The sequence below is a fragment of the Mus musculus genome, chromosome 10, assembly GCF_000001635.26.
Source record: "Mus musculus strain C57BL/6J chromosome 10, GRCm38.p6 C57BL/6J".
Taxonomy (NCBI): domain Eukaryota; kingdom Metazoa; phylum Chordata; class Mammalia; order Rodentia; family Muridae; genus Mus; species Mus musculus.
The window spans coordinates 123,518,582-123,545,569 of record NC_000076.6 but is presented as its reverse complement, the minus strand read 5'-3'; the positions used below and the strand labels follow the sequence as shown (position 1 = coordinate 123,545,569).

At 39.1% G+C, this 26,988-nt stretch overlaps 1 protein-coding gene and 1 long non-coding RNA gene across 9 annotated transcripts in view; one reads left to right on the top strand and one right to left on the bottom strand.

Moving 5' to 3' along the window:
* Window positions 1–26,988, bottom strand: part of Tafa2 (TAFA chemokine like family member 2) — a 477,181-nt gene that overhangs the window by 195,635 nt on the left and 254,558 nt on the right. The gene's annotated exons all lie outside the window — the stretch shown is intronic.
* On the top strand, window positions 9,358–11,713 carry Gm40794. The gene is made up of 2 exons (XR_872152.3): window positions 9,358–9,510; window positions 11,539–11,713. It is a non-coding gene; the product is annotated as a predicted gene, 40794 (long non-coding RNA).

Sequence of the window (26,988 nt, the reverse complement as noted above, 5' to 3'; positions counted from 1 at the left end):
CTAGGCATATTCAAAACACCACAAGCCCCTAATTGTCCTAACGGTTTTTGACAAATAGATCTGTTCCCTCCACCTATTTTAAAGAATTAGAATAATGTCAGTTGAGGATAAAGTCTGTCTTTCTTATAGTCTAAAAGAATGTGCAATTTGGAGACATATGAAAATCTAATTTAATCCTATTTTATCTCTCCATACCCATCACTTGAGAGTAAAAATTCATGGACAGAATTTCAGAAAGATTAGGAGTACAATTTTTAAGGCACTACAGACAAACCAGTATCTAATAATGGATCTCCATTCTTGTCATAAAGCTATTCTCTTGCTAGAAATTCAGAAGAGATCCAGAATATAGGCTTTGAGTTCATCACACTGACTCCTGAAGTATTCAATTTGAGAGTTTTGAGGGCATCTTTAATTTTCATAAAGCTAGAAAGGCATTGTGTAGGAAGCGTTGTTATTGGGTCACTCTAAATCCCACGGAAACAATTACAGTCATTTCAACTTAAGCAAAGCTTGGTACATCAATAAGCAAGACATGTCAAAAATATTAGACATTGGAGACTTTTCTTTAAAAGAGATTGTCAAACTTTATCCTTGTTAGTAGATAGAAGACTTGACATTGTATCTTCAATTTTTATCCCAAAATTATCACATAGTATTCATCTGCTCAGTTCTCATTACAGTGTGTGTATGCCAGAAAAGGGATCTAGAGCTCATAAAATATTAGATAAACAGGAATTTTATTCTCTAGTTTGCTTTCCAGTCAGAAATATGGGCTATTTTAAAAATCTTTTATATATGCAGCATGAAAAATACTTGGTGTCAGGATAGATATGATTTGAAATTTTCTATAGAATTCTATATGGTTTGAAATGAAACACACACACACATACACACACACACACACACACACACACACACACACACACACATATATATATATATATGATCCCAAACTTTCTAGAAATCATCTAATAAAGTAAAGCTCACCCCATTAAAATAAACTCCTTCTTCCAGTAACTAGTAAATTCTAATTTTAAGCCATATATTTTAATGATTTTTCTCTATAGAAGAGAGATGATAAGATAGAGATTTAAGGAAAGGATTTAGGTACCATGCCATTATTGAAGCCTCTTCTGATATCATGTCTCAAGAAGAAAACAAATTCATCCATCGTTCTCCACCTTTGTCCTGTCTTATCCCTCATCAGGTCAGTCAGACAATGGACATTTGTGTTGGTGGCAGTGAGCATTACTCAATATGTTGATGGCTGCTAAGGATGTCTGAAAATATCCTGACTAGCTGTCATGAGCATCTTATCAACTATTTGGATATCTCTTAGCCCAGTCAAGTTGATGCTTAAAATTAACCATCATATACTGTGTCTTAATCTGTAACTATAGTTTCCTTGGTGGTCATTCCCCCACCACCATCCCTGCTGGAGACCAAAGCCAAATGGTTGAGTACCACGCTACAGCTGAGGTTACTGAATATCTATCTATAATAGGTATTTTTCAAACACAAGAGGAAAATATCCCCTTCACTATAATAATTCCAATCCTTCCCTAAGCCTTCATCTTGCTAAGAAATTGTGTGAATCTGCCAACTACAACATTCAGCGGGTAAGCCAACTTCTCTGAATCTAAATTCCCACATATAAACTTCCTCATAATAGGGAACAGAACTGACTATAGTCATCAAATGTTAACAGCAAGGGTTAAACATTGTATAGTCCAATTGAGTATTAGACCTAGTATAATATTCATGATCTTCAACACAGAGCTCTGATCTGATACGTGATCAATATTGTTGAATTATAGATGCTTTCAATCTGTGATGGCAACAAAATAGTCCAAAGTAAGGCACAACTGCATCTTCAAAGCTGATAAATTTACTTGAGATCTTTTTCCATTGCTTTTCATTTTTAACTTCTGTTACAATTTCATGCTTTTGCTTATTTTAGTCTCTGATCTCTTAGTGTAGTAGCTCCATATAAATAGATTTTTCTTTCATTCTGATTTTATATAGGAAAAAAAAAAGTGTCAGTGGAGCTACCTGAGCTATGCAAATTAGTAAATCTGGAGTGCATGGTCAAGATAACTATCTTATTCCCAGCTGACAGAATCAGTGAAAACTCCAAATTAATCGAACATGCTCTCCACCTTTTCTTGAGAAATAATTAAGGAAGGATATATTTCAGGTTTTATGCTTCCTTATCCAAATTATATACAGATGCTGCATGGAAATGTGCTCTTAATAGCTACATTAACTATGATAAGTTCATGCGCATCATTGTCATTCATGTCTAATTAAGCTGAATGCCCAACTGGGAACAGTAAGAACTTGGACATGGCAAGAACAGTGAGTGATGTGCATCTCCCAGCCCCAGTCCTGACATTTGAATATACAAGGATAGGAGAGAGATGTAAAGATCGATGTTCCTGATCAAGGGGCAACCATCAGGAAAACCTATCCTAGCAGCAAAATGTAAAGTTACTGGATATGAAAACTTAATGTTCAAAATAAAGTCATTTATGAAATCATAAATAATGGGAACCAAAAAAGGCCATGAATTATATAACATGCCTATACATCCTAGCTAGACAGAATTTTGAAATGAGTACACAAAATTATATTTGGTCATAATTTATACCTGTCAGAAGGTTAAATTAAATATTTCTCTTTACTAAAAAATAGTCAGGGTGATATCAAGTTCTTTATTAAATACTCTAGACAAATCCACTTTCAGACTCTACTTGATTGTATCCACTGATGAGGACGGTGATGCTTGACAAGGCATGGCATCTTTATGATTATATTTCTCTGGCTGCACATTTTAGGCTTTCATTTGATTAAAATTTACACCCTCCAGACTACTCCTAATATTATAATTGACCTGAGCTGTCTAGAGCAACTTATCAGAAACCTCAGGGTAAAAGACTGAATGGAAAGAATTGGTGGGTACTGTTAGTGAACGCGTCTGTCCCTTCTGCTTGCAGTGAGTTGAATGATAATGACTCCCTTCTGGTTATATATTTGAGTACGTGGCCCCAGTGGGTGGAACTCTTTGGGAAAGATTAGGAGGTATGGCCTTGTGGGACGAAATGTATCACTATGGATGAGCTTTGATATTTAAAAAGATTCCTGTGTCTCCAATGTGCTAGTTTCTCTCTCTCTCTCTCTCTCTCTCTCTCTCTCTCTCTCTCTCTCTCTCTCTCTCTCTCTCTCTCTCTCTCTCCCTCCCTCCCTCCCTCCCTCTCCCTCCCTCCCTCCCTCCCTCCCTCTCTCTCCCTCCCTCCCTCCCTCCCTCTCTCTCCCTCCCTCCCTTCCCCTCTTCCCCTCTATCCCCCATGCCCACCTTATCCTCCATCTCTCTTTCTACCTACTGGTTGTAGATTAGATCTTAGGTTTCAGCTATTCCTTTGCTCAATCGTCCTGAACTCTAACTATCTGAAATCATAAAACAAATTAAATGTTTCTTTTTATACATTCCCTTGGTCATGTTATCTTATAGTAGCAAGAAAGTGTAACTAAGAGGCTTACTGAGGTAGAATAAGCCACTAATTCCTACTAAAACTCTACTGGGAACCAGAGAAAGGCAGGATGAAAGATTTCACTGTTGCCTTGAAACAGCTCTATCAACATGACACAATCCCTGTATTAGTCATGGATTTCAAGACCCAAGAAGCTACATAGTGGGAAAAAAAGTAAGAGTCAAAAAGAGGTGCGCACATCCTAGCTCAATGGGGAAAAACAGTACTTAAATTCCTGAAACAAAGGGTGGGGCTGTTCAGGAATTTTTGTGATTCTTGTGTCTATACCCAGTTATAGAGACAGCATTTGGGTAGTCAGAATGTGCAAGTAATGATGGGTATGGAAATGATGTGTGCTTAAAATATAGATTTTTCAATCCCATCCTTGGGACAGAGTTTCGTATTTATCAAACTCAAGAGAAGACTTAGATGTTTTTTGGAGATGAATGGTATATGGTTAAGAGCTCTGCAGTTAAAAAGTCTTAGTTAATGCCAGGCCTTTGTCCATTCCAGACATACTTGATTGGCAAGAGATATATAATAATCACCGTTCTAATCTCTTTGAAAGGTTACAAAGGTTAAATAGGAAAATGCATGCAAAGCATTGGTGCAGTGAGTAAAATGACCTATTAACTCATCATAGAAACTATTTTTAACCTTCCATTATTATAGCATACTGATTTCAACTATATCTTCAAAAGTCATTCACATTATCATGAAACCATTCCCATCTTTGCTTCTCTATTTCTGATGTTCAATTTTAAATCTAAAATGATATCTCTGGAAAGGGTAAAGTGGGTGGGAAATGGTAAAACATGATTTAAAAGTTGGTATGTAGAGGGATAACTAACACTAAAGACTTTTGAAAGTCCCATACAGAAATTCACTCCTAAATAAGTTTCCTGAAATGTGTGCTCATTCATACAAAAACTAAAAGAGTTTAAGTGAAACTACACTACAACAGGTTGGACAAGACCTCCCTTAAGACACCTTAGATTATCGAATAAAAACCTTTGTGCCAAGTACAGGATACCTCTCTTCCATTTGTTGGTCAGTGGGTCCCATAAACTCCCAAATATTAAACGATATGGCCATTGCTCTTGATAGTCCTACAGAACTAGATGGTAAGACCCTACTGCTGAGGACAATGCATGCCAAGCCCCAAGACATGAAGAAATCAATCTAGTGCCTGCTTGAAGGCTTCATCCCTACTGGCTAGCTTTCATTGCTCTAAATGTTCTATACTCAGTACTATAAGAAAAAAGTAATCAACAGTGGTACTAGCTGTAAACCTGCAAACTACAATAACAATTGGCCTCTCGAGATATGCCTGCTGAAATGGTGCCATGAACGTTATAGAATAACCACTAACTTCTGGTTGAATACAAAGCCCACTCAACAAGATGGAAATCATGCAGGGTGTTATTGGCTGGACCAAAAAACTCATGGCTGGCTGAGTGACTGGCTCTCAGGGTGAACAGTACTATTATTCTGCTCAATGGTAAACTGCTAAATGATAAACTTCCCATTAAATTCTTATTTATATACTCACATCTTAGTGTATAGACACTTATTTGCTTTTATTTTTAACCATAGATGACGATTAATACAGAGTCCAACAACCTGTCAACATGCAGAGAGTAAGAGCCCATGGAATGCTCAGCTCTAAGTGGGTCTCATGAAGCACATGAAGTTGGGAGAAAAAAAAGTGATGGGGGAATAGAGAAAAATGGAGGAGAGGGAATGTGGGGATGACTTTTATCAAAGCACATTATATGTGTGTGCATGAAATTCAAAAACAATAGAAAAGTTTTTAAAGAAAAAATAAAACATAGAAAATTGAAATTATTTTGAGATTCCATCTCATCCCAGTGATAATGGCTATAATAAAGGAAAAAAAAATGACAACAAATCCCGGTTAAGATGCGAGCAAAGTGGGATACTCTAGCTACTATATAACTCATCTATATATTCCTGAACATGTATCTAAAGGTGTCCATATCATACCAGAAATACATGTGCATCCATATTGATTGGTACATTATTCACAATAGCAAAGAAATAGAATCAGCCTCATAGCTCAACAACAAAAGAATGGATAATTAAAATATGGCATGTACGAGCAATGGAATTTTACTCAGCTCAAAAATAAAATAAAATTGAGTTTTGTGGAGGACAATAGCTATGAATGTATGACTCTACAAGCAGCCAGCGGGATTTGAACAACACCATTTGTTAAAGATGCTGTCTCTTCTTCGGTGTGTGTGTGTGTGTTTTTTTTTTTTTCTTCTCTGTCCAAAATAAGGTCTCCACATGTGCATGGAATTATGTCTGGGCTTTCAGCTCAATTCTGCTGATCAGCATGTCTGTTTTTAATGCTAATATCAAGCAGTTTTATTAATACAGCTCTATAATACAACATGAAATCTGGAATGATATTACCTCTAGCAGTTCTTGGGTCAATCACAATGTTTTAAAGCATTCATGGTTTGGTTGGTTGTCCACATTAAATATTTCCTTGTCAATTTGTGAAGAATTGTGTTGGAATTTTGACATGGATTGCATTTGAACCTGTAGCTTGCTTTTGCTTTTGGTAGGACTGTGATTTTTTTTTTTAATATTGTTAAATAACTGATTCATCTCTTTATTTTCTCTGCATTAAGTAACTTATCTTAGATGGTAGCATTTTCATTTTTGCTTTCAAAAATGTGTTTAAACTTTAACTTTTTTCAATTTTTTATTAGATATTTTCTTCATTTACATTTCAAATGCTATCCCAAAATTCCCCTATACCCTCCCCCCACCCTACTCCCCTACCCACTCACTCCCACTTCTTGGCCCTGGTGTTCCCCTGTACTGGGGCATATTATTTTTTACATTAACCCTACCAATCCATGAGCAAAGAGAGCTTTCTCTCTTCTAGTGTATTCTTCAATTTCTTTCTTGAAGATCTTAAACTTTTTATTATATAAGAGTTTCACTTGCTCAGAGTAATCCCAAGGGTTTTGTGTGTTTTTTGGTTTCTTTTTATTTTCTTTTTTTGAAAGAGGAAGGGAAGGAAAGAGAGAGAACAGAAAGCTGAGTAGGTCCTGGAGACGTTGAGAAAGGGAGATCATGATAAAAAAAATCAAATATTAGAAAATGCATATTAAAATAAATAATTGAAATTCCTAGAAAAGCTGATCTAGGTACTGCATTTAAAATGTTACCTGTTCCCTCTCATAAGCAGATCCCAATTTTAAATATTTATATACAATATTTAAATAATGGGTGTGAGAGTGTGTGGGTATAGGGCATGAAACTAAACAGTCAACCTCAAGAGGGAAGAAGATGTGTTGACACAGATGTCGAGGGTGTGGGGCTATGCACACATATAACATGAAAACAGAGGACACACTTGGCACAAGCCTGGGAAGTGGAAAGAGCAGGAGAGAAAAAAAAGGAACAAAAATAATTTTTGTTTGCAAAAGTAACATGGTGAAATCTAGCTCCTTGTATGTTGATAAAAAATGAAATAAAATAAAAATCAACTAGAAGCATTGCTGAATATGGCATTTACCAAGTACTTTTATCTAACCTGTAGCCTTTCCACCTTCTATCCTTGGTCTCTAGTCTAACTGCCTTTATTCAAGCATTCTTTCCTATTCATCTTTTTTCCTAGAAATGCTTTTCTGAATAACTGGACATCTCCTATCTGTGCAACACTCAAATCAACCACCAGTGAGGTTCTTTCTAAACATTGTATTGTATTGTATTGTGCATTTTGCTACACATTGCATACATTATTGTGTATTAATATTTCCTGTCACATTTGCTTTATTGTATAATTCTTTAAAAATGTACAATTTTTCAGTTCTTCATTTTCTATTTGTTTCACTTCTATGTGCTCATTTGAGTAAGCTGCAGGAAGAAGAAAACAGGACAATAAACAATTTCGCATTACCCACCCCCAAACTGAAAAGTCTGTATTGATTGTTTAATTCAGGCAAATATAATTTTTGCCTCACTTTTCAGTATAATATCCTCAATTTTACACTTCACTTCTTGGTGTTGATACAAGCTAAAAATCTAAGTCTCATTAGTTCGTTTGCAACACACAATTGCTACAGGCAAACTTTTTAAATAGTAGAGTGAAGGCAATAGCAGATTTAATACTACTTGCAATGTCATCAAGCACAGGAATTATATAGGATCTATAGCATGAGAGTGATATATGACTCGTAATCAATCAGCACTCATTTAGGCACTAAATTGGAAAGTGACTGTGAAGAATATCTACCAGTCCAATTGGCGATCAAATATATCATTATAAGTACATGATTATAAGATCAGATTCAGCACCCCCAACACACAGCACTGTGACAGAGGCATTGATGGAGACGAATGAGAATGAACAAATGCAGAAAGAAGTCTCCTCATTGCCTCCTTTCTCTCACCAAAAGCAGACATTTCTGAGAAATGAGGAATTACACATACCTCTTCCACCAAAGAAGTTTCCACGCCATGAAAAAAAAAAAAAAAGTTGGTGTTGAGCTAGGTCGGTAGACAAATATTACTAAGATAACCTTGATCTTCTATCAGTTTCCCGAGTATGTTTGTCTTACACAATCTGCTAGTCCCAGCAGACTGAGCCTCTGTCCTCTTTCTAGCCACTTGTTTGCTGGCTTGTCATTCTTTGTTAAGATTAAGAGAAAGAGACCACAGTCCTAGTCACCCCTCTGAGATACTCAGCAGTTAGTCCCTTGTGCAGGTCCCTGGGCTCCACATACCACCAGAGCTTCTTTTAAAACAAATAATAAGCAAGTAAATAAACAAATAAACAAACAAACAGATAAATAGTTAATTTATCATCTGGTCATTATTTCCAGGATCCAACTCAAAGAAGTTATAAAGAGTGAAAAGCAAAAGTCCTTCAGTAGACTAAATATAATAGACTATTAGAACATAACATGATCACACTCTGGGAAAAGGATAAACAGAAAGTTGCTGGGAAACCTTTTTATTGAAAAGATACTGAATGAAGGGAGATTGGGAAGATCTCAAATGAATATTTAAGTTTTAAAAATCCCTTTGGCAGTATCAGGGGATCAGATAGAGATGTGGGAACGGGGTTAGATCTAAAGCTCAACGTCACCCGTGCAGAAGAGAGCAAGAGGGCAAGAGGAGGTAACATCAGAAAGAAAATGTAGAGCCAAGTCATCATGGGTCATTTACCGTCATGAACACCTCACTCTGAGTGGCAGGGAGATTCACAGGAGTGTTAAAGCACAAGAAAGACAGCATTTACACTAATCACTCTGCCTACCTCATGGCAGTATAGGTGTCAGAAAGGCAAGAAAGGAAAGACACATTGGAACCCTATAGATTAACTCAGGACAGCAACGGCATTGTTTTATGTGAAGTGCAGATGGTGAGATGTGGCCAGGTATGGGACACAATTTGAAGACATAGCAAGGAGACATATCAATACCTGTCACATGGTTCTAAGATGGAGAGAGCTCAAAAGTGACTCCAAAATCTTGTTATCTGTTGGGCCCCATTTTAGCCCTGGTTTGGACCCCCATTTTGGCCCTGGTTTGGGCCTTGAGGACAAACCCGAGCCTGGCTCCAGTTTTGAGACCTATCTCAGTCACTTCTGTATCCGGGTGACTCAGCAGACCTGTCTGGCCCTGCCTCTGCCTCTGCCTCTTGCTGATGTAGAGCTTTGCCATTGGCCCTGTCAGTCACTCCATACCCTCTGTCCCCCTTCCCTGCCTCCTATGTCATCTTTCCCGATCAAAATTCCCCTCCCTATGTTCTGAACTTATATAAGTGAGAGGCTGATGTCATAAATTTGAGTTCCTGCTTTGACAGACTCCTGGCCCGGGTGTGTTTGTTTTGGGCTGTGATACTCACCATCCTGTTCTTGAGCCCCAGAGAGACTCGGCTGAACCAGGTTCGCTCCTCTCATCTGGACCTGCCAGCAGAGAGCTGACAGGTATCTGAGAGATGGAAGAATAGAATTATAGCTGAGATGCAAAAGGCTGTGGAAAAAAAGGGAAGGCTGGTTTGTTTGGTTTTGTGTTTGTTTCTCTCGGGAGTATAAATCTAAGAAATAAGAACTTCATTTTGAGAAAAATATATTTGAGTTGTCTATTAGTTCCCCAAGTAGAGTTGTTGAAATAAGTAATTGGATATGTAAATAAATTAAGAAAGCAGACTGCAAATATTGGTTAGGCAATTGCTAGGACTTAAAGGCACAGATCTAAATAGCATGACTATTAGTGAATGAAGAAAGAAAGTAAAAGATGGATCAGGCTCTGCCATCCATCAAGAGGCAGGAAAAAGAGAAGCAACCAAACACTAGGGCAGAAAAAACAATAGCAGAATACAAATAGATAATGAAGTGTACTCTAAGCAAAAATATATGTACAAAGCGTGTTACCTACTAGGACAAATACTGTTAATGGATAAAGTAAGATGAAATCTGACTGCGCTATTTGGCCATATACAACAACCATATAAAACTCAGTGGATTTTCTAGGACTTCTTAAGCTCCAAAGGGCTTGGCACAGCACACAATGCATGTCTCATTGAGGAAGTTTCTGCTTCCTTTTCTGCCTCCAGGTTCCTGCTTTAAATTCCTGCCCTGAACCTTACTATTATAGACTGTGATGTGGAAGCATAAGTGAACCAAACCCCTGCATCACCAAGTTGGGTTTGGTCTGGGTGCTTTATTACAGCAATAGAAACCCTACTAAAACAGAAATTGGTACTGGGTTTGTAGGATATTGCTGTAACAGAATTGACCATGTTTTTGGGGAGGATTGCAGAAGAACTTTGGACTTTGGGCTGGAAAAGCCATTGAATGATTGGAGAGCTTCATGAGCTGTTGTGGGAACTTAGAAGGTGATTCCAAGACCAGTGCAGATAGATGGAGGCCTAGCTTGTGAAATTTCAAAGGAAAGTTTTTAAAGTCCCTCAAAGTCTCTCTCAGGGCTATTCATGTGATATTTTAAGTTAAGAACCACCAAAGTGAAACCTTTACTTTGCTGGGACAATCGTTATTGGTCATTGGGGGTTGGAAATTGAGAACAGACCAACAACCATTGAGGATTTTCAATCAGAAAGTATTTTCTTGGTGTACGTCATGCAGAAGCCATGGTCAAAGTGGGGACAAACTTGTACCTTGTACTGACAGCTGAACATGGTAATGTTTAAGAGATTTTCTAGTGGTACTGGTTTTGAAGAAATAAAAATGTCATCCAGAGAGGTGACACTTGGCACTATGTGACAACGTTAGAGTCCCTGAAGAGAGCCCAACTAATACAATTGCTTAAGACACAGACTAGTCTCAGTGGAAAACCAAGCGTCTTTAGAGATGCCAGTACCATGGGCTGATTACCAAAGATGTCAGCTGTGGATCAAAGCCAGCCTGAGGCTATAAAGTATACTATGTGTGCTGTGACCAGCCTTTGGAAGCATAGATCATGAGTCCCAAAAATGTGACATGGAGTGTTACACTGTTAGATTTTGGACTTTTTTTGTTGGTCCAATTGTGGCTGTGACCCAGCTCTTCTTTCTGTAATCAGGAAATATCTAACTTATATTTTTTATCTTACAGAAGCATACAGCCATGGGAACTTGTGTATTTCAGAGAAATCTCAAGCACTTCAAGGGATTTTTGAATACTTTATAGAAACATTGGATATTTTAGAAAAGCTTGGAACTTTGAAACACTGATGTGTTTAAGTTCTTAGAGTGTTTTATATCATGTTATTAATATGAGCTCTCAAAGAGGAAAAAGAAAGGAAATATTATGGTTTAACTTGGATGTCAAGTAGACAACGAGTCAACTGTACTGGCTAGTTTTAGGTCAACTTGACACAAGCTAAAGTCATTTAGAAGAGGGAATGTCAACTGAGAAAAATACCCTACCAGACTGCCCTATGGGCAAATCTGAGGTATATTTTATTGATGGATGATTGATGTGGAAGAACACAGTTCACTGTGTTGTTGGTCCTAGGTTGTAAAAGAAAGCAGGCTGAACAACACATGGGGAAGAAGACACTAAGAAACACTCTTCCATGGCATCTGCAAGAGTTCCTGCCTCTACATCCCTGCCTTGAGTCCTTGCCCTAACTTATCTGGATAACGGACTACAAGTTGTAAGAAGAAATAAACCTTCCCCCTCAAGTTGATTTGGTTATGGTGTTTTAGTACAGCAATAGAAACACTAAGACATGGTTAGGGGAAGAAAGGATCTACTATAGGAATAACTACATGCTGATGCAAGCAAAGGAAGACCAATAGAAATAGCTCATTGAGAAACAAAGGGTAACTAAATGCACCATGCATCTATTACATCAGTACTAGATCCAGGGAAACAGAGACATTGAGATCCCTGGAGCCCAGTGGTTAGTTAACTGTACTGAGCCACTGAGCTCCTGGTTCAATGAGAAGCCCTGCCATAAATGATAATAAAAGATTAGTGTTGACTTCTAGGCTCCACAAATGCATGCACATGCAATTAATTGCCCATACTTCCCATGCACACATGCAAATATACACACAGAAACCACTGAGGGGTTACAAATTAACTTATTCTCAGGTACTAGTAGTATTCCAAAGTTCCTACAGTGATAAGAACCATTGCTCTGTTCTGCACAAAAAGAATGTAAGGTGCATGCTGATGGATGGTAGGTGTGTTGTCGGAATAGATAGTTCTCTACAGATTCCTCTGGTTTTTCTATAGAGCAGGAAGTAGGGTAATGAATGAAGAATGAAGGTAAGAAAGAAATACTGATCTTTGAAAAGGGAGAAATGGTAAAATTAGCACATAAAGAGTAAATGACAAAACAAACTATTAAAGAAAAAGTGTTAATTCAAAAGGGTATCAGTGTCCATTTAAGCACTTAGTCACACACTAAGTGAGAACTATCAGCCTGTTTTCCTAAAGGCATTATCCTCTACAAAGTGGTTCTCAACATGTGGGTCTCCATTCCTCCATCCCTTTGAATGACATATTTACATTATGATCCATAATAGTAGCAAAATTACAATTATGAAAAGTTGCAGTAGAAATAATTTTGTGGTTGGGAGGGCACCACATCGTGAGGAACAGAATTAGAGACCACAGCATTAGGAAAGCTGAAAACCAATGCTCTATACTGAACAGCTGGGTTTAAAAATAGTTGAGCTTTTCTGATTGAATACAGAAAGCCAACGGAAGCATGAGTCTCATATAGGTGCAAAGCAGTAAGTGTGATGGCTGACTGTGTGGCAAATATTAGCTAAGAAAGCTTTAGAGAATACCATCAACATCCCTATGACATTCTTCAGGAAACTACTAAAGATCAACCCTAAAATTCATTTGAGAGCACAAAGAATTCTGAATAAAGCAATCACAAGTAAAGGAATAATGTTGGAGGTATCATAATGTCTGTTTTCAAATTAATTTGTATGTAATAAGTTTTTTTTAATCCTGGTATTTATATGAAAAGAGATACATAGTCTATGAGAATAGAACAGGCAACACTAAAATAAACTCATGTAACTAAAGCCATTTGATTTCCAACACAGCTGTCAAAAACATACATTGGAAAAAACGGAAGCTTCAACAAATGGCCATATAAATGGGTCATATACATAAAAGAGACTAAAACTAGATCCACATCTCTTACCCTATACAGAAATTAATTGAAACATGATCAAAGACCTTAACATAAGAATTGACAACTTGAAACTACTAGAGTAAAAAATATTTCAAGATACAGGCATAAGCAACAACTTTCTATTAAAACTCTGATAACTTAGAAAATAATTCCAAGAACTTACAAATAAGATTGCTTGAAATGGAATAGCTTCTTTACAGCAAAGAAAACAATTAACAGAGGGAAAAGAACAGCTACAGAATAAGACAAAATCTGATCCAGCAGCTCAGACAACAGTGTCACGATATCCAGAATGTTTATCCAGAAATGTTAAGAAAGTTAAGAAACAAAGATCAAATAATACAATAAACAAATGCAAAATGAACCAAACAGGCAATTCTTTTATAAGAATTATTTTTATTTATGTATGTTTATGTGCACGGAAGGTTTTGCCTGTATGCATGTAAGTGTATCGCATGCATGCAGTACCTGTAGAAAACAAAAGAAGACATTATATCCCATGGAAGTGGAGTTACAGATGGCTTTAAGCCATCATTGTTGGTGCTCGGGACAGAACCAGGGTTCTTGGTTCTCAATCACTAAACTATCTCTTCAGCCTCCCAAACAGACAAAACACACACACACACACACACACACACACACACACACACCCAATAAACATGGAAAAATGTTCCACATCCATCATTATCAGGAAAAGGGAAATCAGAACTACAGTGCTACAGTGAGGTGGGAGAGATTGCTCAGTGGTTAGTGTGCGCTGCTCTTTTAGAGGACCCAAGTTTGATTCTCCACACTGATATCATGTATATAGTAACTGTCTATGACCTGAACTCCAAGGGATCCAATGTGTCTGCCGTATATGTACAAACTCATGAATATTTTTAAAACTATATTGAAATGCTGTCTCACCAGTCACAGTAGTTATCATAAAGAAAACAAAAACCAACAAATGGTGGCAAGAAAATGGCGGGAAAACAACTCTGTATGGTAATGATGGAAATGGAAATTAGCTCAACCAGAATAGAAGTCAGCGCAAAGGATGCTCAAAAACCTACCCTATAACTCAGCTACACCACATCTGAGACTACACAGTCAGCTTATAGGAGACAATTACATACTCATGATTGTTGCTACCTTATTCACCATAGTCAAGGTTAAAAATTAGTCTATGTGCCTATCATTAAATAATACCAACATGTGGAATATATATATATATATATATATATATATATATATATATATATATATAAAATGGAGTTTTACTAAGCCATGAAAAAAGAATGGGAACAGCAACTTACAGGAAATGAATGGAAGTAGTGATCAATGTGTTAAATGAAGTCAGTCAGGCTCAGAAACACAAAGACTAATACCACATGCTTTCTCCCATGTGCTAAACTTATACTTAAATGAGGGGTTTACTATTGAAGAAGAAGGAAGAGAACAGTTTGGAAGATGGTGCAAGAGAGGGCAATGGGGTAAATATCATCAAATAATAGGATATGCATGTGTTGTTGTAGTATACACTCCACCCCTGTGCTAAAGCAATGGCCAAAACCAGCATGGGAAGGAAAGAGTTTATTTAGCTTGTAGACTTCCGTCTACCATTGAGAGAAGGCAAGGCCAAAGCTCAAAGCAGAAGCTTGAATCAAAAAACATGGAGGAATGCTACTTCCTGACTTGATTGATCCCTTTGCTGGCTCACTTAGCTTCCTTATTTAACTTAAGACCTCTTGGGTGGCACCAACCCAGTAAACATGGCCTCCCCACATCAATCATTAATCAAGAAAAATGCTACATTGACATGTCTACAGACCAAGCTGATGGAGGTACTTCCTCAGCTGAGGTTCCCTCTTCCCCAGTGTTGATAGCTGAAGATTAGCCACGATGAGTCCCTCTCCTATCATCTTACAAACAAATATCACTATTAAACCATAAATTTTAGATGTGAGACCCTAGAGCTCATGAGACTATCAGTATAAAATACAGCATAAGAAAACTTTTAAACGTTGCACAGTCTTTTAAAAATTCCAACAATTTTGAAAGGTAAAGCTCTAAAGTCTCTTAAGTGTGAGCTCCTGTAAAGTCAAATAATAAATTAGTAAATTAAATACTCTCTTACTCCAAGAAGAGACAAGGCACATTTACAATCAGAGATAGCAAAATCAAATGCCACAGTATAAACAGCTTGCACTCATTTTTTAAAAAATATTTATTTCTTTACTTTATGTTTATGAGTAGACTGTAGCTGTCTTCAGACACACCAGAAGAGGGCATTGGATCTCATTACAGATGGTTGTGAGCCACCATGTAGTTGCTAGGAATTGAATTCAGGACCTCTGAAAGAGCAGTGGTGCTCTTAACCACTGAGCCATCGCTCCAGCATCATTATCTTACACTTATTGGTGGCCTGACCTCCTGTGCTGCAAGGAGCTTGAGTAGTCCTACCTCTCTGACTCTGCTCTCCATAGAACATGTTCTCTTATCTCACCGGCTTAGGCAAGCTGCATTCTGCAAACTCCACTGTCCTTTTGTGGTGGTCCTAGTATTTCCAGGGCAACGGTGTCTCCACTGCAGTTTGGCTGCACATTTACCCATGGCCTCTCCTCATTTCTCAAATTGCTAGCCTCAGCAGATCACCATGATTCAATCCTGCAGCTTTCTTGCTGCCAAAATCAGTACCACAAGGGAGATGTTTACACATTACCAAGTCCAGCTGACAGCTTGAGATACAGCCTTGGCCCCTTTGGACCACAGCTTCTGCAATGCTGACCTAAGAAAATACTTCCCAGAACATTTCACCTCAGTGATGCTGGTCTCATTAATCACGGTTGATTCTTCAGCCCCACATGAGCGACCTTGATAACGTCTTGGCTTCCTGCTTCACATCTCCATTCTCTGAATTTCCTTCAGCATTCTTGCCTTACACGTTTCTACAGAATAGTCCTTAAAGCTCTGAGCACTAGAGGGGTTTTTCAGCCTAAAGTTTCAAGCTTCCACATACCTCCCCAGAAGAATATGTTCAGTCTGCCAAAGCAACACACCACATTTTTGGTACTATTTTGCATGCTAGTTTGCTTCTCTGTTAGTATAATGCAATACCGTGATTGAAATCAACTTGAGGGAGGAGAAGGTTTATTGTGTTAATCAAGTCCACCATGAGGAGAAACTGAGGTAAGAACCCAACACAGAAAGCTAGAGGAAGGAAAGGGATCAGAAATGGAAGGGTGAATATTACTTGGTGGATTGCTTCTTCTGGCTTACTCACCTAGCTTTCTTGTATAGTCCAGGACCATCAGCTCAGGGTGGCATCACCCACAGTTGAAAATAAATTAAAAGATCAGAGATGAGTAAGCTGGAATTGTAAGTGTGTGCAAGTTGAAGTTAGTAGTGATGTGAAGTTAGTAGTGATGGGCAGATGGTGACTGAGGCCGAGAAGGACTCAAGGAAATAAGTTCTGAGCGTGTGAAGTCTTAGAAGAATTATCTGCATACATACTTAAATGCCTTTCATTAAAATGTGAATAAAAATGAATAGTGAAAGAAGGCACACCACCAGCCAATATGGAAGAACAATGCAAAGGTACATTGGTAGGAACACTGACATGTAGAAGATCATGAAACCTGTTGATGTTGCAGGAAATATTAAAAAAGAACCAAATGTTAAAAAAGTCTCCATGCTACTCCCTGCTACTCTCTGCCCCTGACTGTCTAGGTCTCATGGCCTCCGTGGTTAGCCCCATGCAGGGACTGACCGAGGTTCCCTTGCTGTGGGTTCTGCTCACATTCCCAGCCATCCACCCCTGTGGCTAGTTGCCACAAATCCCTTAACTCAGTAAATCAAAACTCTAGACGCTTATAATTAATCAGTCAGATTTATATATCAATAAATTCTCAATTCGCAAGATGCCCACACAATAATTTCAAAGCCAATTGATAATGATATAAATTGCCCACCTAGATAAGACAAATTGTCTTGTAATTATCCATCCCTTATAAGATGTTAATAGCTACCTGTGGCTATTTAAAGCCACGCAGAATCTGAATCATCTGTCTCTCCCTCCATTTTCCTTCTTCCTCCCTTCTTCATCTCTTCTTTCCTCTCCTCCTTCTTCCCCAAACTTTGCAGCTCCACCTTCCCTTCCACTGCCCAATCACCAGCTCTAGCCTTTATTTTACAAGTTAAGGTAGGGAGAAGGTTCACAAGAAGTCACCTGTGTCTGTGATTCCCTCCTCATCCACAACACCTCCTGGGAAAGCAGAATTAGCATCAAAACACAGGATGAGTCAAAACCTGGGTGTTTCCTAAGTGTCAATAGTAACAAGAAATCTTCTTTTTGTAAGACTGATGGTGGATGCCAGAGGAAATGGGCTTTAGATATCTTGGAGGGAAGCAAGGCCCACTGAGGGCCTGCACTGTTACTGGTACAAGAGGATGGAGACTGTTCTTCGAGAAGAGATGAGAGATCTGTGGCTGGGGAGGTTTATGAAGGACCTTGAACATGGGCAAATGAAAGGATACGGTTGATGGAGGAGTGTGAGAGAAGAAAACAGGACAAGAGTCAACCCAAGAAGTAACTGAGATATAGGAGAAGCATATGGTTTCTCTTGAAGAGTAATTGGAAAGGAAAACAGGGTAGTTAGAGCTCGCCCTGAAGGATTCACTACAGAGCGTGATGGTGAAGTGGAAAGTTGAGAACATGGAAAAGGAATCTAGAGTTTTCTCTTAATCCCTTAGGAGGAATCAAGAGCCTAGGGATAATAAAGTCCTAATTATAGTGCACAGACCCCTCTTGACCCCTCTTGAACCCGGATGACTTGATAGACCTCTAATGGAGGCATGGCCTCAGCCCAACTCTTGGAGGACAAGCTCTATCTTTACTTTTTAAGATACATTTTTACTTTAAGGAAACTGCATATCATTCGTAGAAAATGAAGCTGAGAATCACAAAGAAGGGATTTCAGAATTTGGAAACACAGCATTTAGGTTTAAATCTCTCGTAACCACCAACCAGACCCATCATTTCCAAAAGCCTTCTTTGCCAACTTCCCACTGACCATCATGGCCTGAATAAGAGTTTTGATCAAAGTTGTTCCTCAGCACACCACTGTTCATGTTATCCAAATCTCTGGTCTATTTTTCTGGAAAGGTTAGGATAATAGTAATCATGATGATAAATGCTAATTTCATGAAGTAGGTTATAAGGGGTATAAGGCAGGAAGACCCCAAAGCTGGACAGAAAATTCAGTATTGTGAGAAAAACTGAGAGCAAGCCTACAGAGGAAGGACAGCAACCATACCTACATCAATCTTCGTGCTGATGCAGAGGAAGCAGCAGGTGACACATGACTACAACAACGGTAGTGGTAGTATATGAAACGGAACATAAAACCACCTGACAATTCCTTGATGCCAAAACTATGCAGAAGGCCATTGGAATAAAGAATCAGTCTTGATAAGGATTCAGGAGAGAGAAAACAAGAAAACCTTGAATCTATTTACACAAAGCAGACTTAAATTTTAAGCCAGAATTGACTGTATAACCTCAAATTGGAAAGATAATGCTCCTCTCCCAGAGTAAAACTGAAACCCTGAGAGATAAGCTATAAACAGATAAGGAAGCCTACATCTTCCTGCTCCTGATTACAAAGGAGCCCCAGCCACTGTAATAATGGTAGGAAACACACACTAAGTACTTCCATAGTATCTCATAAGCTCTCTGCTTGAAGCTTTTTACATATGTTATCACAATCTTGTTCTCAGAGAACCTATGAGTGTAGCGTCATTTGTTCTGCTTACCGAAAAAGACAGCTCGCATCTACTTAAAGCAAAAACCAAGATTTGAACTGCCGAACACAAAGCTCCACCCCCAATCATCACACTCACTACCGTCTCAACCCAGAGGTATGCACTATTCATACTTTCAGTCATTACGATAATAATTGAGAACAAGCAACACAGGGGCTATTTCAGACAGAGTTATTTCTTCACCAGAGTTAACTTCCTTGGGATCTTAGATCATAATTTCAGATGTTTTGGTTTCCTCTTACAACATCCTGCCTGGGGAAGGAGGTAGCTAATTCCAGTGAATAGCCACACCAGCAATCCCATTTGTCAGATGCCAGCGAGGCACAATAGCACCCATGGGAGCAGCATCTCCTTTGATGGCCTTGTTGTTAAATCCTCAGAGGATCTGTGGCTGAGGTAATTTAGTATCCTCGTCTTTATAAATGCAGAGAGAACCTGTCTCCCACTGAAGCCAGATAATAGCTGGTTTCATAAAATAAATGACTATCCAAATGGATGAGGGCTCATTTATTTCCTTGTGCTGCATGTCAAAATAGTTGAAGAAATTGTGATCCTCCACAACTTCCTGTTCCTCCAGCCACCATCAGTTTAAATACTATCATAAATAATTATAGCTTCTCATGAGGCATTCAGCAATTAAAGTATATTATCTCTTTTTTTTTCAACTTTAGGATTACTGGACTCTGATCCATCCTGTTCGTGTTGTCTTTCAACACCCATAATTAATCCCTGCTATGAGCACATCAAAATTAATCCTTGGTCTGTAGCCTTATATTTATATTGGAAATCTCCGATCCCTTCATTCATTTTTTTTTAACACATGAAAATGGTTTTAGCTGCAAATATCGTCAGAATCCAATCCAAAGCAATGTAATAAAGAGGGCACCGTGTCTAATTGTATGCTTGGTGAGCACTTAACACTGGCCAGCTGCTGTGAAATTGGATACCTTTTAATGTCTTTCTCTAATAGGTACACTCTATGAAAGCCATGAATGAGGAATCCACACTCAAGCCATGTAAGCTTTTGTTGAAGAGTACCTTTGCTCCTTTGTGAAACTCTACACAAGGCACAAAGCCTTGCATAGGCTCCGCTTGTGCCTGTAGGTTCAACACTCACAGGAAAAGAGCAATTTCATCTCTAGCTTGGACGGCACAGTTTAACTTCAGCTGCCTGTGTCCCTGGTGTTCAGGCCAATTTTCTTATAAGAAGTTTTTCTATAAAATGCACAGCTGGCTCATATAGCAACTTTATCAGATGAATTATCTTTGGGGAATCTTCTGGAATACAAAAGGTAATATACAAAAGACCAATTTTTTTGTAGAAGGTATGTGTCAAGAAATTTCTATACCTAATCAGAATTCTATGTACATAATGCTCTTGCTTGCCTACAAACCTTCTTTAGAAGATCATTCTGTTTTACCAGTGTTTACATTTTTGATAAATTTCATAACTGGCCATAAGTGTTCACCATGACTTCATACTTTTCATATTGGAGCTACATCAAATAGCATCAGGCATCACTTCTTCCACAGCTAATTTCCTTATCCAATTTATTTCCCATACCAAAATAAGTTAAAAGTATGCAAAATGATGCTTGAAGAAAAATAATTTGTAATATTTTGCTGGTAGAAGAAAAGTCTCTGGCCATGAACGTGGCCCTCTGGTTCCAGATTAACTATGTCTACAGAATCAGATAACTACTGTGTTAGACATTCCATGTCTACTTGGGTCCACTGGCTACATGCACTCCAGTGGAAACTGTGTGAAGGGCCCAAAAGCTTGGACGCAGTTCTGAGGCAAAAAGTCTCACAGAAACTTAGTCTCCTGGAGCCTTGGCATCCCTTAGCATGAATGCTCCAAACTTGTCCTTGCGTTAGTGAACGGATCTGTGTGCTTTCCTTCAATATTGTTTTATTATAAGTGCCTCTAAGGAATTATTTTTGACATATAGCTAAGTTAGATTAGCCTTTACCAATGTTCCAATATCCTAGGAAATCCTTGAGTCAACCTTGGGCTTTGATTCTTGTAAGAATGCTACTCATTCAGATAAAATGCCTCCAGTGTAGACAGTGAAAGAAATCAGGCACTACAATTTACTGAAATAGAGCTAGAAATCTCAGGGCTAGTCTGCAAAGTCTACTTAAAACAACAGCCGAGTCACTCCCATACACAGGCATTTACAATGGCCTAAGGGGAAGGTGGATTATATAATAGACTAGAATTGGAACTATGGCAAGGGCATGAAGCCCTTGCCCCTGGCTTTTAAAAACAAGCTGGTGGGGCTGATTTTGATCCCACTTGTTAACAGTGATTTTTATCCCAGTTGTAAACATTGCCTAGTTCCTGTTAGAATTTATGTATGTATTTATCTGTTTTGTGTAAAGAGTCATTTTGCATCAGGTAACTTCAGTGTACCTTGGATGACCTTAGTGTATCACTTAACTTCCTTGTCTCCCTCTGTAATATAAGTCTGATGCTCACTTTGAGAAATTACATTCAGATCAATGCTCCCTTGTGTTTGCATCTGTTTGTCAACCCACTGACTCCTTGCCCACCTGGGTACTGGGACTCTGATTCTCCTGTAGGTTAAGGGAACCACTGAGTCCAGTCTGTGGCAGCCCTTTAGGTGAACGCGGTAAGAGTGGATACTTCAGAAGACTTAGAAATCAAGAGTGACTGAAGGGAAATATGAAGAAGGAATGGTGAGGTTAGCAAGGAGAGAAATACCAGACATCAAAGCATGCCTTGCTTATTCGGGATGCCTCTGGTTTTACTAACCAAATGACTCCAAAAACCTTCCCAGGGCCACAGGGTTGTTTCCTTAACATGTTAGGAAGGCCCAGTAGAAAGGATTCTATGTGGTAAGCTCTTTCCTATCTTATACAGCCACCAAGTCCAAAATTAGGCACTTGTAATCTTCCTTGGGCCACACGCTGACATCTCCTGGGACAGGAAAGGAGGAGATCCAAAGTAGTTATCAGTAATCATGAAAGGATGAAGAAAACTGAGCTTATCCAAATGATATTATATCAAACCTCCCCCCCCAGCCCAATCTACTTCCATGCTACTTCATGTGGGCTGTCGAAGTCAACTGAAGAGAGTTCTTAGGCTGCACCTCCATTTGTCTCACTTCTACATTTATCCAGAAACGTACTGCATCAAGAAGATCAGAGGGGGCAAACAATTTTCAGTCAAATACAATGAGTTTTTAAGTCCAAATGAAATATCTAAAATGCTTAAGCAGAGCTTCCTTAGCAGCTCTGAGCTTTCCACTATTAGATAACAACTGCCTTACTATACCCTCCAGAGGGTTAAATATGATAATGCATAGAGTTACTAGTGCAGAGCTTCACAGAGATTCTTAAAAGTATGTTTCATATTTAGGCTATTATTATCCAAAATAATAATAACACGAGCAGCTGTTATAGCAGGAGTAGATGTTGTGAGAACCATATCAACTTTCTATTGAATGTTTTCAATGCTAAGCACTGTTAAGTGCATGAACACAGCATTTTTCAATATCATTAAAACTCCATAGCATAGATGTAATTAACAGAGAAAAAAAAGACCCCTGGCAAGTGTTATCTCAGAAAAGGTATGCATGAACAAGTAGGTGAAAGTCTATTCATGTCTTTGGGTAAGAGGTCTTTCCCAACTAGGATGCCGTTTGACTGTCTTCATTTTCATGGTGCTTATTTGCTTTTATGTCCCCAACTATGTAATAATACATTCTGCTTATGCAGCATATCTGAGACGTAAAAGTAATAGATATTTCTGGAACAAGTAAGCTAATCTGTACAGATATAGCCCCTTAGATCATGCTGCTCATACTATAACACTCTCAAATAAACACTCCTCATCCCTGACAGAAAGCAACCTGGGAGAGGGAAGAGGTGATCGGACTTGCAATTCCAAGTGACAGTTCCATCGTTTCAAGGAAGTCAATGTAGGAACCCAACCCTCCAGTTAAATCACATCCACGGTGAAGACCACAGAGAGAGAAAGAAAGAAAGAAAGAAAGAAAGAAAGAAAGAAAGAAAGAAAGAAAGAAAGAAAGAAAGAAAGAAAGAAAGAAAGAGAGAGAAAGAGAGAAAGAAAGAAAGAAAACTTGCTTGGTACATTGTTAGTTCTCGGCTACCTTTCTCCTTCCTTACTGGAGAACGCTACCACATTTTCTTATATCTGTTCAAATTAAGACAATCCCCAAGAGACATGTCCACAGGCCAACTTGACCTACACTATTCCTAATTAAGACCCTCTTCGCAAGTGATTCTAGGTTTCGTTGAGTTGATAGCTAAATTCAACCACCATACTCCCCTAACCAAAACCCTGTGGAACAGGATTAAGTAATATGACAGCCATCAGATAAGGAGGATGGCCAGAACCTCTGGTTTTTCCAGAAAGTCCTCAAGAGGATCCAGGGCCAAATATCCCATCCAGAGGAACTCAGAACCACCAGAGTAAAGCCTAGCTTTCTCCAGCAGTGAGACAGCAATGGACATTCTTGGGGAAGCAGATAAGAATCTGTTCAGCAATCAACATTGGATGCAGACACCAACTAAAATGACATTCAGTGCCTCAGAAAGCAACCGTGTTCTGGCATGAGTACTGGGCCCTTCCTCTATCTCTATAATCTGAAAATCTGGGCTCTGGAGTTTAATGTAAGATTAACCCCAAGCTACTGAACATACACAAATGAGATTCTTGCCACAGGAATGCCATTTGATCCCAACTTTCCCAATGTTTCTTCATACTGTTTGTGGCACTTTATACAGGTCCTTTTCTGAATCTCGGGAGTTTTACTTAAAACAGCAGAGCAGGAGGCAGAGACATAGTAAGGTTCTTGCTGTACAGGCATGAGAACCTGAGCATGGATCCTCAGCACCAACATGAAAGCCAGACATAGTTGGGGTGGGGGCTCATCTGTAAGCCCAGTCAGTGCTGGGCAAGCAAAAGCAGTTGGATCTCTGGATCCTACCAGCTAGCCAGCATAGGTAAGAGAGTGTGCTCAGGTTCACTGAAAGAACCAGTGACAATATACGAAGTGGAGAGTAACAGAGGCAGATACCTGACAGAAACTGTTGGCACGCACACGCACACACATACACAATCTGTCACAAAGAAAAAGTTTCTCGGCAGAGAATGCCCACACCCTCACTGCCCACCCTGGTAATAGTTAAGTCTGGGAAAGGAAAGTGCCAAGGCTTGGGTCTAAGCAAACGCCTTAAGTGGATTCTCAAGCCCTCCACCCCTTTAAAGAATCCAGTTTCATAACCACTTTCCCACTACATCTATATATGATTTTATTTACACGCTTAGCACTTTAGGAGAAGCATACTTAATGTCTAAATTAAGGAAAACCTACAGGTCTCAAAGCACATGAGATTCGTGATAGCTTGGATTTGACTGGATCGATCATGAACTAAGCTTAATGTGGGCATAGGAAATAATTACTAACTACACACCACAACCACTGGCTAAGTAAAGGAGGGAGGAGGAGAAGAAGAGAGAGGGGAAAAGGAGGGGGGGGGAAGGGAAGGGGAGGAGAGGGGGAAAGAGGGAGAAGGAGAGGGGGAGGGAGAGGGGGAGGGGAGGGGAGGGGGAGGGGGAGGGGAGGGGGAGGGGAGGGGAGGGAGAGGGGGAGGGGAGGGGAGGGGGAAAGGAGAGAAAGAGAGGGAGAGGCAAAGTAGCATAAGCAAAGCTAGGGTTTCACTGATGCACCCTCACCCTGAGGAAATGCTAATTCGATGAGAGTTGGCTTTATTTTTAGAAGGTCTGGTTCTGACAACACTCTCCAGAAATAATTATTCAATAGTGAATGCCAAGAAGCTCACATCCAAAGTGATAAGAAATATTTTAAGCTACCTTTCCCAGAAATACAATCTGTTTCTCAATTGATAGGAATTCATCACAGGCAACTGCTTCTATCACAGTTCTTCAGAAAACTTCTCCGTGCTCCACTTCATCAAAAGCCACCGGACCAAGCTTCCACATAATCCCTCAATCAAATACATAATTCTTCTAGCTAGTTATAAGTTTATAAACCCCTTCCTAAGCCCCTGATGTGCAATGTCACACCAATTTCAAAGGCCTTCCTGGGAACAGAAACTCTAATTATTGCCATGCATCCACTCCCCTTGTGATATTTTTAGAAGTTTAACATGAACCACAATTTCAAGAAACAATGTAAATTCTTCGGTAAAAATAAAAATGGCAGGCACTTCTTGAAACAGAAATTTGAAACCACGTAAGAGAATCATTTTTAAAAGACTGATCTGGGGAGGCTGGAGAGGCAGCTCTGTGGATGAGAGTTTGTGCTGCTCTTCCACAGGATTGGAGATCAGTTCCCAGTACTCACATTGGGTGCCTCACAACTGCCTGGGACACCGGCTCTATCGCAAACCCCACACCCTCCCATGGCCTCTGTCAGCATGATACACACATGCACATAACCACACAGACACACAAAGAGACACATAACTTTAAAAGAAATTAAATACTTTACAGAATTATTTAAAAACAAAATACCAAGATAGAGAATTTTAAAGTACAGAACCTAGCAGCCCAACTCCTAAGGAGTGCCAAGATCTCAGCCAGCTAAGATTTTGACTCCCAGATCTATAAAGAAGGGGAAAGTGTTCTTTGTTTCCTCCATAGACTGGTTATATGTGGGCAATCTGCAATGCTCATAAAGCTATGTTGTGCAATGTGATGGTCAAGTGCATCTTCATGTGAAAGGGGATGACCAGGGAAATAGGTTTTGCAGCTGCCTTTCCATCTTCTGTGATTACTCTCTCTACCACTTACATCAGAGCAGTCAGATGTAAGTTATTGACCTATGTAGGGCCAGAAAAAAAAGAAAAGAAAAGAAATAGCATACTTCTGTTAACATTCATCTGATTAGCACAATAACATCAATATTTTTAGCACTTTTACATGTTTTGAGCATGTTTACATGGATAGGTATGGCCAGAAGGGTGTTAGTGAAACTCAAAAACCAGACAGGAGCTGATCTAATGCAAATCACAGCAGGGCCTTTATTCACAAGCTTGAGCATAGACTCCCTGCCTACCAGCCCTGACACAGCAGGAGCTCCAATATCTATGGGGGCAATTGGGGCTTTATAGAAAGCAGCAAGCTGGAGGGGGTTGGTGAGTGTGCAAACATCTAGTTGGAGAGCTACTATGGCCTTTAGCATAGCTTGTGCTGGGAGTCAAACCATAAGCTTTAATTTCTGTTTCCCCCTGCATTGGAGGTCCTTAGGTGGGCTTGTTAGGAATTGGAAATGCTGGATTGTTGGGGAGATTATCCTGGAGATGCTGGTCTGTTGGGGTTACCCTAGAACTGGTGCTAGGCTCCGGCTTTGTTGGGAGGTAACTTGGAAACTCAACCTGTTAGTTCATCTGAGTTCAAGTTTTCTAAAATGGAAAATGGAGTCTGAACTTAAAAGATTTGGGCTCTCAGATACACATCCTACTTTACACTGTAGTTTTGTGAATTTAAATACAGAGAAAGTGCTTCTGGTAAAAATTCTGAGTCTGAATTCAATGAGTGACCACCACTTTCTGAGGATTCAGTACAGGAAAGGTGTTTAAAGATATCATTAATAATATTTATATTGATTTCATATTCAGCTGGTAATACTACATGGGTACACATTCATTTCAGGGTGAAGTAGAAATCCCTCTATCAAGCTATCATTAACTCTGAGACCATCTGCATATTACATATACATAATCAATATCATATACCATCAAAATTATTTCAAATATTTTTATTTGCTTTTTTAATAAGTCAACTAGAAAGTTTTAAGTTCTGTGTTTGTGCTGTATCTTATTGGACAGCCCTGGCCTAAAATGAGGGGTAGGGAAGTTTGGGTTTTTACGAAAAATAAATCTTGTCACATTTCTCATCCTACGCTCCTCCACTACAACTGGAAAATAAAAATATACTGAGACCACATAATGTTTCCTCTCTGCCAGTCTGCATGAAAATG